Below are 24,689 nucleotides of genomic sequence, written 5' to 3'. Positions count from 1 at the left end.
CAGGAGCTCAGAGAACTACAAGTTGACTCGGTGTCTACATTTTTAAAGCTCTCTTCCTTAGAAGCACTGCCCATTTTGCAACAAGCCCACACATATGGGAAAAATGTCATGCTTTATATCATGTGGTGCCTCTGGGCATTTTGTCAAATTATTTCCATTTTCCTATTCCAGGTCCTAATGATCCTAGACACTCACTACGCGAGGGGAAGAAATGTGTGTCCTGCCTCCCTCCCCTTGAAATCTTCACCCTGGCAAGTGTGAAAGGGCATTCGGGCTCAGTGTGTTCTCCTCAGATGGATCGCGACTGTCCCATCTTGGCTTCGTATTCGAGACTCTGTTCTTGCTATTATTGCCTCCACATCAGTGCACCGCCCCCGCCCCTGCCCCGATCACCTGCAGCCTGTATTTTCTCCTTTGGAACAATCTCTGCTCTTTATACCCAATCTGCCAACACCAAGCTTTCCTTGTGGTGTTGCCAATGCTCCTCTGCTCCCTGCGTATTTGGAACTGTGATTGGGAGCAACGAGCAGGAAATAAAGTGCATTTGTTCAGCCTCTCCCATGTGGACACAACAGCAGGCCCCCCTCCAGTCTCATGCACAGCCTCCATTTATAAGGCCTTTACTGGGTTCCAGGCTTCCCAAGTGGCTCAGCAGTAAAGAAGCCACATGCCAATGCAGGAGACGCAGGAGATGAGGGCATTATCCCTGGGTTGGGAAGATGCCTTGGAACAGGGCATGGCAAGCCACTCCAGCATTCTTGCCTGGGAAATCCCATGGCCAGAGTCTGGTGGGCTGTAGTGATCCATAGTGGTGCGAAGAGTTGGATACAACTGAAGCGACTGAGCATGCCTGCACCTCGGGGCTTCAAAGAGAAAGAAAGGCACACCTACCAGGACCAGACTGGTGATGACGGGGACAGGCAGGTCCTTCCTGTAATGTTAGCACTCTCTTGCTCTGTTGGAATCTTCCACAGGTCTTTGAGCAGGAACAAAAATCAATTCAAACTCTTCACAGGATGCAGCGGGTCTCAGGAATACTGGGGAGCCAACGGAGCCTGGTTTACAAATCTTCATTCCCCAGGCTGAGGCTCAGAGCTTCTGCTAATGGCCATCCCGGAGTCTGGGGTTGGCTCTGAGACCTGCTTGCAGTTAAATATCCTGGCTGTCCCCTCAAACTGAGGGGCTTTCTTTAGAATTGATTGGTGTGTCCACAAAACGGTTCCCTTCATACAAAATGTTTCTGTTTAAGTATTTGAGTAATGGAACAGTCCAACGATCTCTTTTATTTCTAAAAATCATGGCAAATAACTTACAAGGAAAATCACAAATTACATCACTGTGCTGAAACAGGAGACCATTTTGTCATTGTAAAATAGGATAATGCAAAATTGCTGAGAAGTAAGGGGGAACAAAGAGATCCAACCAGTCCATCCTAAAGGAGATCAGTCCTGGGTGTTCTTTGGAAGGACTGACGTTGAAGGTGAAACTCCAGTACTTTTGCCACCTGATGCGAAGAGCTGACTCATTGGAAAAGGCCCTGATGCTGGGAGGGATTGGGGGCAGGAAGAGAAGGGGACGACAGAGGATGAGATGGCTGGATGGCATCACTGACTCAATGGACATGGGTTTGGGTAAACGCCGGCAGTTGGTGATGGACAGGGAGGCATGGTGTGCTGTGGTTCATGGAGTCGGAAAGAGTCGGACACGACTGAGCAACTGAACTGAACTGAACTGAAGGGGGAACTTGCTAACCTTGAAGTCATAACACTCTAATGCTTGGGTATCCCTCCCCTTAGATGCTGCACGGGGACGTGAGACGGCGGCCCACAACGTAAGATTTTAGGGTCTTGGAAGTCCTTGTAGCCGGCAAGGGAAAATAGGAAGGATTCTCTTCCAGCCATTGATGGGGGCCTGAAATTTTACTCTTAAATAGATTCTTTTTTTTTTTAATTTAAAGATCCATGCTCTGACAAAATGCAAATGACTCCAAGAAACAGTAGTATTCTGAGCTAGCGTTGCTTGTTTTTCCCTTAAAATGAAGGACTTGTCAAAACCTTTCTTTAGAGTAAACTGTGACTGGGGTCGGGGAGGAACCGAGGGAGTATTTAGACCAAGTTGGTTGAAGGAGGAGGGAGAAGATGCTTACCGTCCCTGAGGCAAGAGGCAGAAGGGGAAGATAAACCAGTACTTTGATTTTGAATCAGCTCAGCCCTGTTAGCAATAACGAGAGTTGTGGAGTTACCTGTCAGAAGAAGTGTTCTAGAAAATGCTGGCAAGAATGCCATAGTGGTAGTTAGTGGTTTAGTCGCTAAGTCATGTTCGACTCTTGCGACTCCTTGGACTGTAGCCCACCAGGCTCCTCTGTCCGAGGGATTTCCCAGGCAAGAGTAGCAAAGTGGGCTGCCACATTAAATACCACATGGAAGGCTGGACTCTGTACAGGCCACAGTGAATTTAGCAAACACTGACTGTGTACCTTCTACCAAATGCAGTAACAGGATGTATCCCTCATCCTTGTGTCTTCAAACAGCTCATCATCTATGTCAATGGGTAAATCCCACCAGTTCTGTTTATTAGCATAATTCCTCTTCTTCATGAAGTCTGAAGAGAATAATAACATTCCTGCTTTAGCAGCAATGTTAACTAAAGGCTTCGCCCAAAATGTTTCAAAGAAACTGGTTAAGTGGCCTGGGATGTTTCTGACCCGCCCTGACTGCCCCTCGCCCCCACAGCTGCTGAGAGAGAAGCTCATCCTCTCTTCTAAGAGCTGCCTGAACAGAGAGGCTGTAGAACTCTTTGGAGAGTGATCTGTGTGTCTATGAGATGGTTGGATGGCATCACTGACTCAGTGGGCATGAATTTGAACAAACTCTGGGAGATGGTTAAGGAAAGGGAAGTCTGGTGTTCTGCAGTTCATGGGGTTGCAAACAGTCGGACACGACTTAGCAACTGAACAACAACAAGCCCATGACCACCGAAGGCACTGTGTGCCTTACATGTTCAAACCATCTCCTTAAACAGAGTCCCAAAGAGCTGCTTCTTATGAACTATTTCAATAAATAATTTGCCAAATAAGAAAGAAATATTCACTAGAAGTAATTGACTTTTTAAAAGTAAGTGATTTGAAAGAAAAATCAAAGTCGAATCCAGCCTCTTTTATTTTTGTTTAAAACACCATTGAGGGGTTGGAAATCAACAGTGTTCTCCTGTGCTTCCCAGAGCCCACCCACAGGGAGCTGGAATGGGGCTAAATTCAGTCATAGAAGAGGTGGAGGTCTGGTCTAAGTAGGACCAACAGATTGTACTTGATTGTCTTTTTCTTTTTTTTTTTTTTAAGAATTTTTCCTTTTCCCATCCCAATGCTAGATGTCAGACATCTCTACAAGTTACTTTTCTTCCTTTGTGGAATCCAAATCTGGCCATAAAAGTCAGACAGCCATGATCATCTCCTCAATGGACAGACCACCAGTGATTAACAGCACTGGATCAATATCACCTCTGCAAATGAAGACCAAAAAGAGGCACAAATGTCAGAAGCAAAGCCATTTGTTCAAAACTAAATACTACCTGGGGGACTTCCTTGGTGGTCCAGTGATTAAGAATCTGCCTGCAGAGGACTCGGGTTCAGTCCCTGGTCCAGGAAGATCCCACGTGCTGCAGGGCTACTAAGCCGTGCATCGAAACTACTGAGCCCCTGTGCTGCAGCTACTGAAGCCCACGTGCTCCAAAGCCTAGACTCGGCTACAAGAGAAGCCATCGCTATGAGAAGCCCACGCACCGTAATGAAGAGCTGCTCCAGCTAGAGACCCAGCACAGTCAAAAATAAATAAGTTTAAAGATGAATACACAAATATTACCTGGTTATCATATAAAGCAGGTCAGGAAGCAACAGTTAGAACTGGACGTGGAACAACAGACTGGTTCCAAATAGGAAAAGGAGTACCTCAAGGCTGTATATTGTCACCCTGCTTATTTAACTTCTATGCAGAGTACATCATGAGAAACCCCGGGCTGGAGGAAGCGCAAGCTGGAATCAAGATTGCCAGGAGAATATCAATAACCTCAGATATGCTGATGACACCACCCTTATGGCAGAAAGTGAAGAAGAACTGAAGAGCCTCTTGATGAAAGTGAAAGAGGAGAGTGAAAAAGTTGGCTTAAAGCTCAACATTCAGAAAACGAAGATCTGGTCCCATCACTTCATGGGAAATAGATGGGGAAACAGTGGAAACAGTGGCAGACTTTATTTTGGGGGGCTCCAAAATCACTGCAGATGGTGACTGCAGCCATGAAATTAAAAGACGGTTACTCCTTGGAAGGAAAGTTATGACCAACCTAGATGGCATATTAAAAAGCAGAGACATTACTTTGTCAACAAAGGTCCATCTAGTCAAGGCTATGATTTTTCCAGTGGTCATGTATGGATGTGAGAGTTGGGCTATAAAGAAAGCTGAGCACAGAAGACTCTTGAGAGTCCCTTGGACTGCAAGGAGATCCAACCAGTCCATCCTAAAGGAGATCAGTCCTGGGTGTTCTTTGGAAGGACTGATGTTGAAGCTGAAATTCCAATACTTTGGCCACCTCATGCGAAGAGCTGACTCATTTGAAAAGACTCTGATGCTGGGAAAGATTGAGGGCAGGAGGAGAAGGGGACAACAGAGGATGAGATGGTTGGATGGCATTACTGACTCAGTGGACATGGGGTTGGGTAAATGCCGGGAGTTGGTGATGGGCAGGGAGGCCTGGCGTGCTGCAGTTCACGGGGTCGCAAAAAGTCAGGCACGACTGAGCGACTGAACTGAATTGATGATATAATGAATCATATATGATAATATAAGATAATATATGGTATTAGAATATGATAATAATATGATAATATGTGGTAATAGAATCATAACAAAGGTAAACCAGAAATTCATCTTGACACTATTTTTTATAGAATATAGGAGTCCTAGTAACAATAACATTGTGCTTTTTCAAGCATTTTCACATACATTATTGAATTTAATCTTCAGGAAAAAATACTAGGCAGGAATATTATCTCTAATTAAAGTATGAGCAGAGTCAGAAAGTTTGCATTTCTATAGCAGATGAGTAGGTAGAAGACGTGAGATTTGAACCAAGCCTTAGGGCGCTCATGTTAGCCTTCGTTTAGCTGATATATATACATTCTCTAAAACTGACTTTTTGACAAGATCCAAAACTTAGTTTGAGACTGTAGAGAGTTCTTTATTCTGTAATTTCATCTGTCTCTCCATTAACAGATATAGTACACAAGGCTGACAAGTGGAAGATTCAAAGAACGTTCAGAGATGCCCTCTACCTTCACACAAGACAAGTAACACACAAAGGAAAACATAAGCCATAATAAATAAAATAAAAGTAAATTAATTTAAAAATGAAAGGAGAGGGGAAAAGGAGAAGGGATGTGGCAGAGAATGAGATGGTGGGATGGCATCACCAACTCAACAGACGTCAGTGTGAGCAAACTCTGGGAGACAGTGGAGGACAGAGGAGCCTGGCGTGCTGCAATTCATGGGTCCCTAAGAGTTGGACACAACTGAGTGACTGAACAACAGTAACAAAGCCACAATAAAGTGAAATACTGAGAAGCACAAAACTAAGGAGGATTGCAATCATTAGGAAAGGCGAAAGAAACAGACTGGCCTTGGTAAGGAATTTCCCATAGAGCTCCAAAGGCAGGGAAGAGTGAATTCGTAGGGAAGCAGAGGATAATACCTGATGCCACGCAGACACTTAGGATTGTACACTTAGGAGCCCAGTTCCAGGGCTCCAGTGCATGTGGAGGGTGCGGGGGATTGTGTCCAGGATGGAGACTGGCAAGTAAGTGCCAGATAAACATAATCTGGAGCTTGAGACCAGACTATAGTCAGAGCAAGATTCTCTTCCCCAAACAGAGAAAACCAAAGTGGCAACTCATTGGGGTTAAAGGAAGACAGTGGTCTGTGGACACCTAGAAGCATCCAAGCACAGAAGCCCCATCTACAGCAACATGCTTGGTTTAGGCCCTCCCCAGTGGGTGCTGGCTCTGAATCTACTGACATAGTGTACTTGCCTGAGCTTGACTGGAAGCAGCAGGTTAGAAGGGTGGTCCCTGAGTGCCAACAGCTGAGCAGGTGGGAAAGGCTGACTGTAGCTGACTGATGAAGGACGGAGAACATTAGAGGCAGCAATACAAGTCAGTGATTGTGGAAAACACAGCATTTGCATGTAAGTCAGCTGAGAGGCACCTGGGGACCTCTCCTACGGCACCACTTAGTCAGAGAAGAGAATTTGTGGACAATTGCTACATAGTCAGAAGATCTCTGTCTTGTAACATAGTCGAAGGAGCTATCACGAAACAGAACCAATTGTTATTGCTATTACTATCGCAACATCGATAGTATTATTCACAATGTACAATAGATTGAATTTGTGGGACTTCCCTGATGGCTCAGTGGTAAAGAATCTGCCTGCCAGTGCAGGAGTCACAGGTTTGATCCCTGATGTGGGAAGATTCCACATGCCTTGGAGCAACTGAGTCTGTGCACCGCAGCTACTGAGCCTGTACTCTGGAGCCCGGAACTGCAACTACTGAAGCCCACGTGCCGGAGAGCCTGTGCTCCACAGCAAGAGAGTAGCCCCCACTCACCGAAACCAGAGAAGAGCTCAAGCAGCAACGAAGACCCAGCAGAGCCAACCATAAATAAGCAAAATTAGGTTCAGGATGGGGAACACGTGTACACCCGTGGCAGATTCATGTTGATGTATGGCAAAACCAATGTAATATTGTAAAGTAATTAGCCTCCAATTAAAATAAATAAATTTAAATTTTAAAAAAATTGTGCTTGTATAGTGCTGGCTCTGTACAAGTCCTGGGCTGAGCACAGCACATGCAGTATCTCTGAATGCAATGCATCTGTCTCCAGCTTGTGTATCTAAAAACATCTTGTGTATCTTCACTAAGGTGGGCAAGAACCAGAGTTGTTACCCCACACAGACTGAGACCGAGACCAGGTTTTTAACCATGGTGCAATAGGGGTGTGTTTTTTTTCCATTAAATGTAAAGTTGTAAATGCCAAGAGACTCAGGAGAAGAATTCCACTCTGCATTTAGAACAGAAGTCAGCCACCATTTGTGGTCCAGGTGGGAAAATGCCAGAGACCAAATGGGAATCGGGGAATTTCTATAATGAAATGGCAACTAAGAGCCAGATAACCACCATCTGGGGCTGGAGACAAGATTCTTGCCAGTGCTTGCGCATCTCTAGATGAAGGGACAAGAACTCCTCCTTGAACTGTGTCCTGATGCCACCAGTCTGCTCAGCCACCTCCTGGGATGTCGTGGACGTCACGGAAGGTACTCAGCCTACCTCCCTCCAGCTGAATGACCTGGGATGGAGAACACTGGAGAAGTGGACTCCCACACTCCCCACCCTCAGCCCCAGGACCGTTCGCCAACCATGAGTCCATGGGATTTTCATTAAGGACATGAAAGCCTAGATGCTCATGAAGAGTTTTTTTTGTTTGTTTTTTTTTTGTCTCAACCTGGCATTTGTGGTATAGAAATGAAACAATTCATTTTGACAAGTTGCACTAAACTGAGGCCTGAACCATACTGTGAGAGCCTCTCTGTGGATCCCATAAAATACCCGGGAAATATGCACTTGACATCTGGTTTGCTGGATTCCTGCTGAGAATTGGAGGCTTTGGTGTGGGGCTGTCGGTCCAGGCTGGCAGATTGGCTGTGCACACAAATGTGCATGAATCCACACAAAGGGTCATGTTCAGGCATTAACTGGGCATGTTCCAACAGAACGTTAGGAGACACGTGAGCAGAGAAGGAACAGTTGGACTCTTGTGCGGAAAGGCAGTGGAAACTTAAGAATGTGAATGTCAGGCACACGGCTCTAAGAAATAAAGAATAAGTTGTGCAAGTTGCAAAAAGCAAGGCAAATATCAATATACTTTCAAGTACACATACTTAAGAAAAGAAATAGGAAAAAAAAAAGATCAGGACTTGGGAACTGTTAGCAAAGTTGCATTTCTCCATGCTTTCTTGTGTAGGATAAGCAGCTGGCCACATCAGCATAAAACATTTTAAAACTTTAATGTTGGCCCCAATGGATGTCCATTAAATGGAAATGAAATATATAAAGACTAGGCTTCCCTGGCTAGGGGAAGGTAAAGAATCTGTCTGAAAAGCAGGAGACCTGGGGCTCGGTGTCTGGGTTGGAAGATCCCCTGGAAGAGGGCATGGCAATCTACTCCAGTATTCTTGCCTGAAGAATTCCATGGACAGAGAAGCCTGGTGGGCTACAGTCCATGGGGTATCAAAGTCGGACATGACTGAAATGACTTAGCATGCATGCACGCAACTCTGAGATAAAGCTCTTCTTGGCCAAAATTGGCCCAGCATCAATGTATTTATGCACCATCCTGAGGAAAGAGTGGAGGACAGACTCGGTGTGACTGAGCCAGAAGCTGCCCAGATCACTTCTGCTCACACTCTGAGTCCTTTGGTCATGTGCAACCTAGTCACTTTGTCAGCTCCAGCTGCAAGAGAGACTAGCAAGTATGTTCACCTAAATGGTCATGTGATCAAATAAAATTTGGTATATTCTATTAATAAAGGAGATAATACACATCAATTATCAATTAATAAGGGTTTCCCGTGTGGCTCTGTGGTCAAGAATCCACCTGCCAAGGCAGGAGACACGGGAGACCCAAGTTCTATCCCTGGATCAGGAAGACCCCCTGGATGAGGAAATGGAAACCCACTTCAGTATTATTGCCTGGGAAATCCCATGGTCAGAGGAGCCTGGTGGACTACAGTGTATCGGGGTCACAGAGTCACGTGATTTAACAACTGAGCACACATCAATTAGTAATCTCTTCCACAGCAGGTAACAAAAACCACAGAAACCTGGCCCCAAGTTCACATGGTTCCTAGAAACCATGGCAGCCATCCTGGGTGCTCAATCAAGGATCTAAGGTTAAGAGCCACATTATTTAGGGTTTAGAAGACCACATTTTCATTTACAGTATTTTAGAACTGGAAGTAGCTTTTCAAATCATCTAATTCTATTTTCTATTTCAAAGACTAAAAAACCAGAAACCCAGAGAGGCTATTTCTTGCCCAAGGTCGCACACCTAACAACTAGGGCTAGCCTAGTTCTCCTCAAGGTCAACCAGTGTTCTTTCCCCTGTACATACAGAATACAATGGTGGCAGATAGCTATGGGGAAGGGCTTGATCTCTTCGGAAATGTTGAAAAGTGAGAATGCATATATAGAGTAGAAGCAAAAGTGACTAAAAGTGGCAAAATATGAGAGGTGGAGAGGGCAGTGGGAGCTGGATCACCAGAGAGAGCAGTGGTCAGACCCGGAGAGGAGAGGCTGCCAGTCAGCAAGAGACAGGTTCACCGTGTTCTCCCAGTGTGTACACCAGATGGTTCTGGGTATCACTGTCTCAAGCCAGGACCTGGCCTTTTTTGGATGGTTTTCCTGCAGTGTGATCATGTTATATACTTTAGGAGTGAATCACGCCACACCTGCAGCCTTGCTCTTCAGGATCTCAACAGCTGTTTCTGAGATGAAAATGCAGACTGGATAAGAATTTTACATTGAGTAGCTGTAGAATGACCACTGGGCAAAGTGCTGGTAACAGATCTCTTCTTTGAGAGTGGCAACTGGAAAGGGGCATAGATTTAATGTTTAGTTCCCTCTGTAGACACCAACCTGTAGCTGCAGGAGCGTATGTGCAAGACCATATCACGGACTGCCCTGTTTACCGAGCCCCAGAGCCCCATGTTCTTGGCTAATAGCATCTTCTCTATCTGGCTGTGAAACTGATGATTGCACTTTAAGCTTGCACCCACAGGCGGTTCTCTGTGAGGTCACTGTGACAACGGGCCTATGTCATGTTTCTGATTTCGGCACAATCAATCCCCTGTGTCTGTGCTCAGTCACTCAGTCATGCCCAACTCTTTGTGACCCCATGGACTGTAGCCCTCCAGGCTTCTCTGTCCATGGGATTTCCCAGAAGACAATACTGGAATTGGTTGCCATCTTCTTCTCCAGGGGATCTTCCTGACCCAGCGATCAAACCCACGTCTCCTGTGGTTCCTGCATTGGCAGGTGGGCCCCCCTGGGAAGTCTGGTATAATCCCCACGACTGCTCAATTTCCCTTCAGTCTGTGGCCACAAAGAGGAAACTGTGGGCAGAGAAGGAAGGATGGAGGGACATGAGAGAGAAACGGCTGAGCAAAAAGTTGACAGAACTTATGAAGCACCTGAAATTATAAAATAAAGTTGAAAATACATGGCAACAAAAATAGGCTGTTTCTTATATTTCTTTGCTCTTCATTGAGCCAGAGAACCATAGCTAAGCCTACCTGCCCAACGGGTCTACCCCACCTTTTCCAGACCTTTTCACACATGGCAAAATATTGGAAGGGTAAAGGTTACTGCTGCTGCTGCTGCTAAGTCACTTCAGTCGTGTCCAACTCTGTGCGACCCCATAGACGGCAGCCCACCAGGCTTCGCCGTCCCTGGGATTCTCCAGGCAAGAACACTGCAGTGGGTTGCCATTTCCTTCTCCAATGCATGAAAGTGAAAAGTGACAGTGAAGTCGCTCAGTCGTGTCCAACTCTTCGCGACCCCATGGACTGCAGCCTGCCAGGCTCCTCCGTCCGTGGGATTTTCCAGGCAAGAGTACTGGAGTGGGTTGCCAAAAGGTTAAATACATCCAGATCGCCAAACCTAATCATAAAGATGGGAAAAAAAGCGCTCACCACCAGCTCCTTTCACTCACCCATGGCATTCCTCTAAAAGCCTTCTCAATGTTTCTCCGATTTGCAAACTGTCTCCCATTCAACTCCCTTGGGCAGATGTTTATTGGAAATTTCGTAGGTGCTTGGCATTAAAGAATACGAACTCTGGAGATGAGATAACGTGGATTAAAAATCGCCAGTTTGACAAGTTAAAGCTCAAAAAAACACCTTCTTCAGTGTCCTCACAAGGAAAGCACAGAAAAGTGTAACACCACATCCAGAGTTGGTTTTAAGTATTAAATGATATGATACGTGGCGAGTGCTCAGCACACTGCTTGGCTGTCAGTTATTTTCCCGTCAATGCTTGTCATTATCATGAATGCTATCTAGTGTCGACAAAGTGTATTATGTGAGCATGCACACCAATGTTCATAGCAGCACTATTTACAATAGCAAAGACATGGGAACAGCCCAAGTGTCCATCAACATACAATTGGCTTAAGAAGTCGTGGTACATGTATACAATGGGATATTACTCAGCCATGAAAAGAATGGAATGCGGCCATTTGCAATTCCGTGGATGAACCTAGAGATCATCACATTACGTGAAGTTTAAGTCTGACAGAGAAAGACAAACATTATATGAGATCACTTCTAAGTGGAATCTAAAAAAAATAATACAAATGAATTTATATACAAGACAGAAAAAAAACTCAAGAGACGTAGAAAACAAATTTATGGCTACAAGAGGGAGAAGAGAAGGGGGGTTAAATTAGGAGTATGGGATTAACACACACAAATCACTACATGGAAAATAACGAGCAATAAGGATTTACTATATAACACAGGGAACTACAGTCAAAATCTTGCAATAATCTAGAGCATAAAACGGTCTGAAAAAGTTATATTTACACAGGTTTTCTAGGTGGTGCTGGTGGTAAAGAACACGACTGTCCATGCAAGAGACATGAGACACAGGTTCCATCCCTGCGTCCGGAAGATTCCCCTGGAGGAGGGCACCGCAACCCACTCCAGTATTCTTGCCTGGAGAATCCCATGGACAGAGGAGCCTGGCGAGCTACAGTCCATAGGGTCGCAAAGAGTCAGACCCAACTGAAGCAACTGAGTGTAAATGCATATATATATATATATATACACACACATACATATACATAAAAAACTGAATCACTTTACTGTGCACCTGAAACTAGCACAATGCCATGAATCAGTTCAGTTCAGTTCAGTTGCTCAGTAGCGTTTAACTCTTTGTGACCCCATGGATGGTAGCACACCAGGCTTCCCTGTCCATCACCAACACCCAAAGCTTGCTCAAACTCATGTCCATCCAGTCAGTGATACTATCCAACCATCTCATCCTCTGTCTTCCCCTTCTCCTCCTGCCTTCAATCTTTCCCAGCATCAGAGTCTTTTCCAATGAGTCAGTTCTTTGCATCAGGTGGCTAAAGTATTGGAGTTCCAGCTTCAGCATCAGTCCTTCCAATGAATGTTCAGGACTGATTGCCTTTAGGATTGACTGGTTGGATCTTTTTGCAGTCCAAGGGACTCTGGAGAGTCTTCTTCTTCACCACAGTTGAAAAGCATCAGTTCTTCAGTGCTCAGCCTTCTTTATGATACAACTCTCACATCTATACATGACTACTGGAAAAACCATAGCTTTGACTATGCAGACATTTGTTGGCAAAGTAATATCTCTGCTTTTTAATATACTATCTAGGTTTGTCATAGCTCTTCTTCCAAGAAGTGAGCATCTTTTAATTTCATGGCTGCAGTCATCATCAACAGTGAATTTGGAGCCCAAGAAAATGAAGTTTGTCATTGTTTCCATCGTTTCCCCATTTATTTCCCGTGAAGTGATGGGGCCGGATGCCATGGATCTTAGTTTTTTGAGTGTTGAGTTTGAAGCCAGCTTTTTCACTCTCTCATTCACCTTTATCCAGAGGCTCTGTAGTTTTTCTTCGCTTTCTGCCATAAGGGGGGTGTCATCTGCATATCTGAGGTTATTGATATTTCTCCCAGCAATATTGATTCCAGCTTGTGCTTCATTCAGCCAGGCATTTAGCCTGATGTACTCTGCATTTAAGTTAAATAAGCAGGGTGACAATATACAGCCTTGACATACTCCTTTTCCAATTTGGAACCAGTCCATTTTTCCATTTCCAGTTCTAACTGTTGCATCTTGACCTGAATACAGATTTCTCAGGAGGCAGGTAAGGTGGTCTGGTATTCCCATCTCTTTAAGGATTTTTCACAGTTTGTTGTGATCCACACAGTCAAAGGCCTTAGCATAGTCAATGAAGCAGAAGTAGATGATTTTCTGAAATTCTCTTGATTTTTCTATGATCCAAGGGTGTTGGCAATTTGATCTCTGGTTCCTCTGCCTTTTCTAAATCTAGCTTGAACATCTGGAAATTCTCAGTTCATGTACTGTTGAAGCCTAGCTTGGAGAATTTTGAGTATTACTTTGCTAGTGTATGAAATAAGTGCAATTGTGCAGTAGTTTGAGCATTCTTTGGCATTGCCTTTCTTTGTGATTGGGATGAAAACTGAACTTTTCCAGTCCTTTGGCCACTGCTGAGTTTTCCAAATTTGCTGGCATATTGAGTGCAGCACTTACAATAAAAAAAACTATACAATAAAAAAAGTGTGTGCTGCTGCTAAGTCACTTCAGTTGTGTCCGACTCTGTGCGACCCCATAGACGGCAGCCCACCAGGCTCCCCCCCGTCCCTGGATTCTCCAGGCAAGAATACTGGAGTGGGTTGCCGTTTCCTTCTCCAATGTATGAAAGTGAAAAGTAAAAGAGAAGTTGCTCTGTCGTGTCCGACTCTTCGCGACACCATGGACTGCAGCCTACCAGGCTCCTCCGTCCATGGGATTTTCCAGGCAAGGGTACTGGAGTGGGGTGCCATCGCCTTCTCCGGGAAAAAAAAAAAAGTGGGTAATGTGATATAATTCTTGCTCTTAGCCTTGTTTAGAGTGACAAGAAAATGACACTAGGTACACGATTAAAAAGGGGTAAAATGTACCGGAAAAAAAGGTACAATGTAAAAAAAAAGCATAATATACACAGAAATGTGTAAATACTCTGAATGAGAAACAATGGGTTTTCACAGACGTTTCATATGTGATTTGAACTCAGAAGTGGGAGGGCTTGGTTAAATAAGAATGGGGTAGGGGGACAATATAGAAAGAGGATTTTAACTAAATAGACCAAGAAGGTAAAAGATAGTGATGACTGACTAAGAGAGGGGAAAAGGAGAACCAGATGAGCTCCAAGTGACGTGCTGGAATTCAGGGAAATTGGATGGAAGGGTTGGCGTTCCAAACACTGCTTGACACCGAGAAATGTGACAACCCTGTCCTGGTGGGCACAAGACACACCCTCTGGTGTACTGGAGACAAGTTTTGTGCTGTGACTCTGTCTGTGGACTTTCTCCAGGTTCCCGCTTAGCCTTGAATTCCTGAGAAGACCACACCTTATTCTTCCTCAAATCCCACCTCTTTGCAATGACTGACATGAAGGAAATATTAAATAATTTGTATAATTCAAACAAACAGGGGCAAGAGCGGAGAAAAAAAGGAAGAAGTAGAGGGAAAGAAGGAGAAAGAGAGTTTTCATTGTTGGGGCAGGTCGAGGTAATCTCCGGCTCCAGGACTTGAGGATGTCATTCTGATGCACTTTTCACTCTTTCAGCTCACTATTTCTGCTGCTGATTGAGCTGGGACTGCGAATTTAACTATCTGCTGTTGTTTCATTTTTGATGACTATCCCAAGACACTCGGTGGGGATCAGCCCCAGTCCTAAGGAGGCAGGTCTGGGCACCAGCAGAATATTAAGTCTGCTATTTTTAATGTCATCAAGCAGTTATGTGCTAAAAGACAAGCTAAAATAAGAGTGCAACTGAGCAAGGAGATGAAAGCTGAGTGACTTCATGATGGGAAACAAATGTAGCAGAACAGACTTCCCCCTCTTTCCCTTTTTCTGTAAATATGAAATTTACTAACACTTTGCAGCGGATAGATGCATAAGGCTCGAAATATGTATACAGTGGCTGTGAGCTCATCAGAGTTGAGGAGACTGGATGACAAATCACAGGGCTTCATCACAGTCCCATCAGTAAGGCTCACCATCCGGCAACTGCAATTGGTTTCTGTGAGAAGGAAGGGATGCTTCTTCGGAAAGAGAAATTTCACCATGTCATTCCAAGAGCAACTCGGAGAGTGAGGAAAGAGAAAAATCACCTTCAGTGCAAGCCTTTCTGCCTCCTGTTTAGCTATGATGGAGTGGCCCTTTTAGGTTTGTGGAAATGAAGGATACAGACACGTTTATTCAACTTTCGATTACCTACCTGTGCTTTGCATCTTTCCTGTTTCAGAAGAGTTTCCGTTCGTTTCAAAATTCCACACACAAACCATCAGGGCTCCAAACCACAGAGCAGAGGGATCATCAGGAGTCCTGCCAAGGAGGGTTGGGGGGAGGGAAGGGGGGCAGGGGAAGGGGGGGAACCAAACCTTCACATGTTTCTTTCTGCTGTTGTTTTTTAAATAAAGCTGCAATTGGCCTGGCGCAATCTGATAAGTGTCTTACTATAAACTTGAACATCAACGGATGATAGAAAAGAAAAAAAAAGATGAAACTTGCAACTGAAAAGAAAAAAGGAAAAGGAAGAAAGAAAGAGAAGGATCTGAATGACTGGCAGTTCCCATTTCTTTACAAGTGTTAAATTTCAGTCCCCTGCCACTACCACATGTTTCCTGTTCACAGATAATTTGTACAACATATTTTATCATTCAGTTTTAGACACAGTTGAAAGGCTTTTGCCTAAGGCTTGGAACACTTTGAAAATTGTATACCATTTGCAAGGTTTTCTTCTGCTTCACTGTGCAATTAGGTGACTGTCTTTCTACAGACGTCGAATTTATCATTTACGGACTGTGGACGTCTGTGTGTGTGTGTGTGTGTGTGTGTGTCTGTGTGTCTGTGTGTGTGTGAGTGTGTGCTTAAAACCAAGGTGAATTAGAAAATGAATGGGAATAGCCTCCAGATGAGGGATGGAGAAGCAAAACAGGGATTTTGGGTCCTGGAAAGACTGGAGTTCTCAAATAGCAAGTGGGTTTACTCTCTTAAAGAAGTTAGGTTCTAAAAGGCTTTACTTCCAAATGTTGTTTACATATTTACTAGGTCCTACAGTCTCCATGCGTAGTTAAAACCCAACGTAAAGGTCCTAACGAAACGCAGGCTCATTACTGCCTGTGAAAGCGATTGCAGGGCATTTGGTAGTTTTTCCGCATCTCCTCTGCCCGTCTTGTCTGCATCTTACGGCTTGCCTGTGAAGCACTGACGTGCTCAGAGCTTCCCCTGGTGGAAGTTGCCGGCAAAAGGTGTTCTAGCCAAGGAGGGTGAATCTGGGACTGGCTCCCAGGAACTGGCTCCACGGAGCCCATGCTCTGTCGCCCAGGAACAGAGAGTACATACTGTGACGGGAGGTCTGATTGAATTTCCTATGCGTTTCTGTGTTTTACATAACCCGAATTTTAAAGTCAGATTTGATAAAAGATAACTTATTCCCATCATTATGCCACTTAGGATTTTTCCACTGAATAATGCAAACGAAAAGGGGAAGCAAGGGAGCCCGATCCAACCCTCCCAGGAAGAGCCTGACTTTCCTGGAGGTTGAATTCCGCATCCATCTTTATGCGGCCAGGCAGTTTTTCTCCTGTGTTTAAAAACACAGCAGTAAAACGGTTGGGGAAGAGTCTGAGCAGCACTGACTGTTTCACTGGGAGACGATCTCAGGGCCTCCGTGTGCCCTTTAAAAGGTGTTTCCACTTATTTGGATGGAAGCAAAGTTTCCATGTTAACTTCACTTGTAACATGTTTCTATACTATTTGCTAACCTATAAATCCTAAATATACGTGCATGTTTTAGGCGATAAAGATGTTTAAGGCAGGTTTTATTGTTTTAGGAGTGTCTAGAGAATTGGGCCTCCCTGGTGGCTCAGACAGTAAAGAATCTGCCTGCAATGTGGGAGACCCAGGTTAGATCCTCAGGTTGGGAAGATTCCCTGGAGAAGGAAATGACAACCCACTTCACTATTCTTGCCTGAAGAATCCCCTGGACAGAGGAGCCTGGCAAGCTACAGTCCATGGGGTTGAATAGTCGGGCACAACTGAGTGACTATATACACACACACAGAATTGAAAACAGTCCATTAATAAATGTGGCCACTGTCAATTATGACGACTAGGAGGACAAATTTGAAATTCATATCAGTGGTGGGAAAGAAGGAACAGAATTTGAAATTTATTCAGAAAATATTCACCAACCTTCAGGAAAAAACCTTACCCAGCAGGGTGTGCGGGGCAAGGGGTGGGGTTGGGGGTGTAGGGAGGAGAGAAAACAGTTTGCTCCGTCTGATACTCTTCCTTGTTTCAAGAGACATTATCAGTCAAAAAGCATTGACTTTTTGAAACAACTGATCATTAGATTTAAATAATTTTACAGTCCATATCACTCTGAATGTTAGGAAGGCTAGAAATGCCAGGAATGTGTTCTGATGTAAATCTATGTGAATAATTATATGAGTAACACGCTTTCTACAATTATACATTTATGACAGATACAAAAACAAAATCCTGAACACACAGTTATATTCAAAGATGAAATCCACCTAACCGTTCAGTGCCCCTACCAATCCAAAAACAGGAGCTGGGCCACAGAGAACTCACAGGTCCCACTCACATAGGCTGCCGGGCTTCCTTCCTTGTTTGACAAAACATTGTTGCTGTTGTTCAGTCATTAAGCCATGTCTGACCCTTTGGAAACCCATGGACTGCAGCACACTAGGCTTCCCTGTCCTTCACTATCTCCCAGAATTTGCTCAAACTCATGTCTATTGAGTTGGTGACGCCATCCAGCCATCTCATCCTCTGTCATCCCCTTTGCATCCTGCCCTGGATCTTTCCCAACATCAGGATCTTTTCCAGTGAGTCAGCTCTTCACATCAGGTGGCCAAAGTACTGGAGCTTCAGCTTCAGCGTCAGTCCTTCCAGTGAATATTCAGGGTTGATTTATTTTAGGATTGACTGGCTTGACAAAACATTAGGAATAACGTAAAATGAAGCCACTTAGAGATATATCTCCTCTGGAAGAAGGATTAAAGCTGCACAGACATGCTAGATTTATACACGTGCCCAGAACCAAGACCAAGGGTTCTGGTCCGTCGGGACATCACTGTAATAATAATTGATGTAAGAACAGCAAGAAGCAGCAGCAGAGACACTGAGGCTGGAAGAGCCATCCTGAATAACGTGTCACTTTCCTTTCGAAACTCATCCAGGACACCCTGCAATGACATAGATTTTTGGACCCAAGAAATCAGGACAGTTTATGTCATCATTTTATTAGAAGCCAGACTGTGTTCCTAAGTCTCTCGGGGGGTGGGGCAGCTGACTGCTGGACTCGGCTGCCTCTCAGCAGGACCTGCTCACAACCCCTTCCCATTTCTGGAGGACAAGACACAATTCCTAGGCATGTGCATGATTCTTTTATCTTCCTAATCAGCTTGGCTCCTTGGGTTTGCAAGAGGGACTTTCTTATAGACTGAAGAGATCCTGTTAAGTGATTCCACTGTTCTTTCAGCCAAATGGGGATGGCGAAATATGGTGGGGAGAGGAATTCTCGTTTAAAGATTTCCTTGGTGGCTCAGTGGTAAAGAATCCGCCTGCAATATAGAAGACCCTGGTTCAATCCCTGGGTCAGGAAGATCCCCTGGACTAGGAAATGGCAACCCACTCTAGTATTATTGCCTGGAGAATCCCATGGACAGTGGATCCTGGCAGGCTACAGTCCATGGGGTCACAAAAGAGTCAGACACGACTTAGTGACTAAACAACGATATTCTCTTTTTAAACTGTCGTTTCCTTAACATATGACCCACGTAAGAGGAATCTTGAGAGATGGAGGAAAAGTGTCTTTTAAAGATCTGATCATCTTATCCATACAGAGTTTGGAGAAAACATTTTTTTGAGTAATATTTTTTCAATTTTTTATGTGGACCATCTTTAAAGTCTTTGTTGAATTTGTTATGATATTGCTTCTGTTTTACATTTTGGTTCTTTGACCATGAGGCATGTGGGATCTTAGCTTCCCAGTTAGGGATTAAATGTGCACACCCTGCATTGCAAGGCAGAGTCTTAACCACTGAACCATCAGGGAAGTCCCTGGATAAGACCTTTAACTGTGGCGGTTCAGAGTTACCCCATACCTAACAGGCACCCCTCCGATGCTAAGCTCCGGGGTGGACAGAAAGGGAGGGGGCCCTTCCCAGGCACTTAGTAGCTGAATTCACTGCAGGATGCCTGGGAAACTGAACCACAGCAGGCTGCGTTTAAAGAAATATGGCTCTTGGGGACTCTGAGTTGAGCCTGTTTATGCCACTGACATTCTATGGGACAGTGGGCAAAGCATTTAACTGCAGGTGCTTCAGCTAACAGAGTAGTGTTTCTCGGTCTAAGATGTAATTTCAACGGAAACTCCATCTTCATTTCTCTTCCCTTCCCCATGACTCAGTCTCATCTTAGCAATGCTCTTGGGGTGCTTTAGACTGACCTGCCTCCCTGGAGTGCTAGGAGGCCTTGTTCCTGCCACTGGGCTGACGTGACAGGCACCTGGCTGGATGGCGGCTCTCCTAACACCAGGACAGGCCTGGCTCGTTGCCCACGTGCAGGTGTGTGGCTGAGCTCCTCAGCGGATGAGACCCTGCTCTCCTCCCCAGATCACCGAGCAACTGATTGAAGATCCTGTGTCAACCCTCATCTTACTCTGCTCTGTGCCTCAACCCCCGTGCTCCATCAGCACGCACAAAAGTCAATACCATCATACACCCACACTCGAGTGCAGGGCAGCACTAAAGCATGCTCTGGGTTCAAGGCCTGCCATTGCCCTTTACCAGCTATGGGAGCTTCGGGTACTCTTTTAAAACTCCCACTATCTCTTCTATAGAGCAATAGTCTCAACCCCACGAACCCTGGAGAATTAAATGCCATAACCAATGCCGTTAAATGCCTGGTACATATGTGATGGCATTATCAACTCAATGGACATGAGTTTGAGCAAACTCCGGGAGATAGTGAAGGACAAAGAAGCCTGGCATGCTGCAGTCCATGTGGTCGCAAACAGCTGGACACAACTGAGCAACTGAACAGCAATAACAAGAGCAAGTGGAGAGCATGCAGAGACTGTCTGAAAGAAGCCTGATCGCTACCACGTGGTCAGGGGTGTAGCAGGCCACATGCCCCTGTGATTCTCCTGCAAAGTCCGGCAGGAGACCTGGAGCAAAGAGAAAGGCCCTCTGGTTTACAGGGATGGCTTCTGAGCTGAGACTTTGATGGGTGCCTGAGAGCAACTGGGCGAACAAGAGAAGGAAGGGTGATGCAGGAGCAGGTGCTCTGAGCAAGGTGATGGAGGCGCAGGCAGTGTGGGGATGGGGAAGAGATACGGACAGACCTGTGCTCAGCCACTCAGTCAGGTCCGACTCTTCGCGACCTCATGGACCATAACCCGCCAAGCTCCTCTGCACATGGAATTTTCCATTTCCTTCTCCAGGAGACCTTCCTGAGCCGGGGATCAAACCCGAGTCTCTTAAGTCTCCTGCACTGGCAGGCAGGTTCTTTACCACTAGCGCCAACCCATAAAACCCCTGTGGACAGACCTACTCGCAGGAGGTATCAGAGGTTCTCAGACTTTGGCAGGCACCAGAATCACGGAGGGCTTGTGAGAAGAGACTGCAGCTGGCCCTTGAGTTTCTTATTCAGTGGGTCTTACGTGGGCCCAAGAAGTTGCATTTCTAACAAGGGATCCCATTTTGAGAGCCTCTGACCTGGGGCATGGAGGTGATAAAGAGAAAGTCAGGCTGTAGAGGAGACAGGAGGGCCCTTGAGTCCTGCCAACCGGAGAAAAGCAGAAGGTCCCTGCTTCTCTCTTAATATCCCGTATTCTGGCAAGAGCTGGGTGCCTCAGGATTGGGTCTCTGCCTGAGAGTCCAGGAGAGCATGAGAATAAGAGAAGGGAGAGTGAGGCAGGAGTGGGAGGCGTGACCTCCCTGGAGATGCCAGGAGGATCCACCAGACACGTGTCAGCTCTTGCGGGCACCACAGAACCCAGGCTCTTATTCCTAAATCTTGATAAAGAATCCATGGACTAACAGCCCACAGTTAGAGGAGGTGGTTCCTGGGCTATTCCAGGAAGTGGGGCCAGGTGCCACCCTGGCACCATGGGGTGATACCTGCACCCATCAGAAACACAACTTGACCACCGAGTCTCAAGCACTTAGTGAGCTGAACTCAAGGTGATTAAAGTGCTTCAAGATCCCTCTAAGAATGCTCTGTAGACACGGGGTCTATTAATCTCAGCATCTTCCATTTCAAGTCGTGGTTTCAACTGGGTCACTGGTTTTCCCTACATATTCTGCAACCCTATTGGTTTAATAGTACTCACTTTGTGTGAGTATCATTTGGGGAAAGGATTTTATACACTGAATGCTGCTGCTAAGTCACTTCAGTCGTGTCCGACTCTGTGCGACCCCCTAGACGGCAGCCCACCAGGCTCCCAAGTCCCTGAGATTCTCCAGGCAAGAACACTGGAGTGGGTTGCCATTTCCTTCTCCAATGCATGAGAGTGAAAAGTGAAAGTGAAGTCGCTCAGTCGTGTCCAACTCTTCATGACCCCATGGACTGCAGCCCACCAGGCTCCTCCGTCCATGGGATTTTCCAGGCAAGAGTACTGGAGCGGGGTGCCATCGCCTTCTCCGTATACACTGAATACTTGGTTATATTAAATTGTAATGGGTTTTTTTACCCAAATTTGGATTTTTTCAGCTAATAGAACTTAGTCATTGTTGTTACTTTTCAGTCTCTTAATTCATATTCCACTCTTTGTGACCTCCATGGACTGCAGCCTGCCAGATTCCTCTGTCCTCCACTATCTCCCAGAGTTTGCGCAAATTCATGTCCATTGAGTTGGTGATACTATCTAACCACCTCATCTTCTGCCACCTCCTTCTCCTGTTGCCTTCAATCTTTCCCAGCATCAGGGTCTTCTTCAATGAGTTGGCTCTTAGCGTCAAGTGGCGAAAGTATTGGACCTTCAGCATCTGCACCAGTTCTTCCAGTGAATATTCAGGGTTGATTTCTTTAGGATTGACTGGTTTGATCTCTTTGCTGTCCAAGGGACTCTTAAGAGTCTTCTCCAGCACCACAATTCAAAAGCATCAATCCTTTGGCACTCAACCTTCTTGATGGTCCAACTCTTGAATTTGTACGTGACTATTGGGAAAAAAAAACATAGCTTTGACCATACAGACCGTTGTCAATAAAGTGATGTCTCTGCTTTTCAATACAATGTCTAGATTTGTCACAGGGCGAGGCCAGCAGGATCTTAGTTTCCTGACCAGGGATAGAACCCAGGCCCTCGGCAGTGAGAGTTTGGAATCCTAACCACCAGACTGCCATGGAATTCAAAACAGAACTTAGAGGAGCTATGAAAATTAACAGTTTTTTCAGTGAAAATCTTCATTCAGTATCACCCTATCTGTCAATTGTCATTGGCTGTCTGATAAAAACAATCCATATTTTCCTTTCTTTAGAGTATTTCTTTGATTACTATTCTTGGGCTTTATAAGAAAATGGTTAATATGGTGAATTTTTTCCCATGGGAAAGGCGATAACTCACACTGCATTGCACAGGAAGAAATAGAGAAATGGAAACATACAAACTACCTGATGCTTTAATAAAAGTAGACCCCAGTGGCCCTTATGTTCCTTTAAATACTTCCAAAATCTCTAAAGTTCATTAGAGGTCAAGTCCAGTGGATTGCATTTCATACTGCTATACCCTACCTATCTTTAAATTCAGACTTGACACATTCAATGTATTTTAGTTTGAGAGTAAATTCAAACACTAGGTTTTGTTTCACTTTTTTCTCAATATAATCACTAAACATGTGATCTTGAAGTGGGTACCTTTCACCTTTCAGTTGCGAGGTCAACATGAGTTGAGTAATCATAAATAAATGTTTCCTGAGAACTCTTTTTAAACATATAAAGACTAGAAGGGAGTCAAACTGATTCAAATGCTTATAAGGCACTATCCTGGCTCATGAATTTCAGACTCATGTTTTATGTTTTTCAATATTCTGTTCTGTCTTAGAAATTCCCCTGTGTGCAGGGAATAACTCACACAGTTCCAGGCAATAATAAGTTACTTAAGGGGGACTTCCCTGGTGCTCCAGAGGCCAAGACTCCACGCTCCCAATTCAGGGAGCCCAGAGCCTGGTTCGATTCCCAGTCAGTGAACTAGATACCATATGCCACAACTAAAGATCAGCACCGCCAAATAAGTAAGTAAATATTTAAAAAATTGAGATATGTAAGGTATCAGAGAGATGGATGGATGGCATCATCAACTCAACTGACATGAGTGTGAGCCAACTCTGGGAAGGACAGGGGAACGTGGCATAGTGCACTCCATGGGGTTGAAAGAATCAGACATGACTGAGTGACTAAGCAACAAGGTATCACAGAGAATGTGTGAGGTTTGGTGGGTAGAAAGGCACTCTATGCCTGAAGAATCGCCTCTGAGCTAAACATCACTCTTTTCAGTCACACCCTGGACAAACTCTTCCAACTTCCCTCACCTCCAAAATGGAAATCACATGAAACAAACCTCCCAGGATACATACATTGCTGAGTAAACAAGGAAGTGTATGTGGAGACCTTTAAAAACGTAAAACAATTTATAAATGTAACAGGATATCAGACTTGCCTGCAATGTTGAAAATCCAATTGGCTTCAGAAATTCAACACACGGACCAATAGATGCCACTTCTGTTGCTGGACAAGAAAGGAAATTCTGAGCATGGATTCCAGGCTCTCTATAGTCCCCTCCCTGTTGCTAAATGGAGAGCATCTCATCTTTGTGTGTCAAATGAAGCACATGTGAAAATACCTATTATCTTTCACAGGAATTCCTTCCAAGTGAGAAAGCAAGTAATGGGGTCATGGGCTTTCTGGGATAATGGAACCCAGGTTTTCAGTGTGATTTTGATTAGCAAACTCTGTCCCTGGTCCTATGGTATGTAGGTAAGCTGCAGCCTGTGATTTCATGCAAATTCTGAAGGGAAAAAAAGGAAACTTGGCCATAGGTATTTTAGAGCTGTTCATAAGAAAGGACCCTGAAGTTCTGCAGGAGTCCTCCTAAGGCAGCCCTCTGCTGATCGACACTAGGCAATTAACCCTGACGCAGAGGGAAAGTCACAGATTAACAGACAGTGCAGCCCAGCTGGGCATCCCTCTTCTCCTTCACTTCGTCCTCTCCATCACCCACCAGGGAAAGCAGTAAAACGCGGAAGCACTGGTCCCTTCTGTGCTGGTTCTCAAAAATCCAATTCACACAGCTGTCAGCCCCGGCCGAGCTTTCTTGTAGAAGACTTCAGTCTATATTGAGAAAGGTCTCTATTGACCTCTCACTCCTCCTCTGTGGTTTTCAAGTTCTGCACTAAAACATGAAGTCGAATGAGCCTGAGGACACATACAGAGGTATATATTCCTACCATTGAACTTAGCCGCTCCTGAATCTAGATTACCTGCCTTATCCCTGATGCTTACCTGTACGCTAGAGGGCCTCTGTGATTGTGTTGGCATTACCAAACATCAGAAGTTTGGGAATAGGGACTTCCCTGGTGGTCCAGTGGCTAAGACTCCACATTTCCAATGCAGGAGGCATGGGTTCCATCCCTGGTCGGGGCACATACCATGGGGCTCGGCCAAAACGTGAAAAAAAAAAAAAAGTGGGAATACAAAACCTTTTTCAAGTAACTTTGATTTAATCTGAAGCCT

Source organism: Budorcas taxicolor, chromosome 11, assembly GCF_023091745.1.
Source record: "Budorcas taxicolor isolate Tak-1 chromosome 11, Takin1.1, whole genome shotgun sequence".
Taxonomy (NCBI): Eukaryota; Metazoa; Chordata; class Mammalia; order Artiodactyla; family Bovidae; genus Budorcas; species Budorcas taxicolor.
This window is presented reverse-complemented; position numbering follows the sequence as displayed.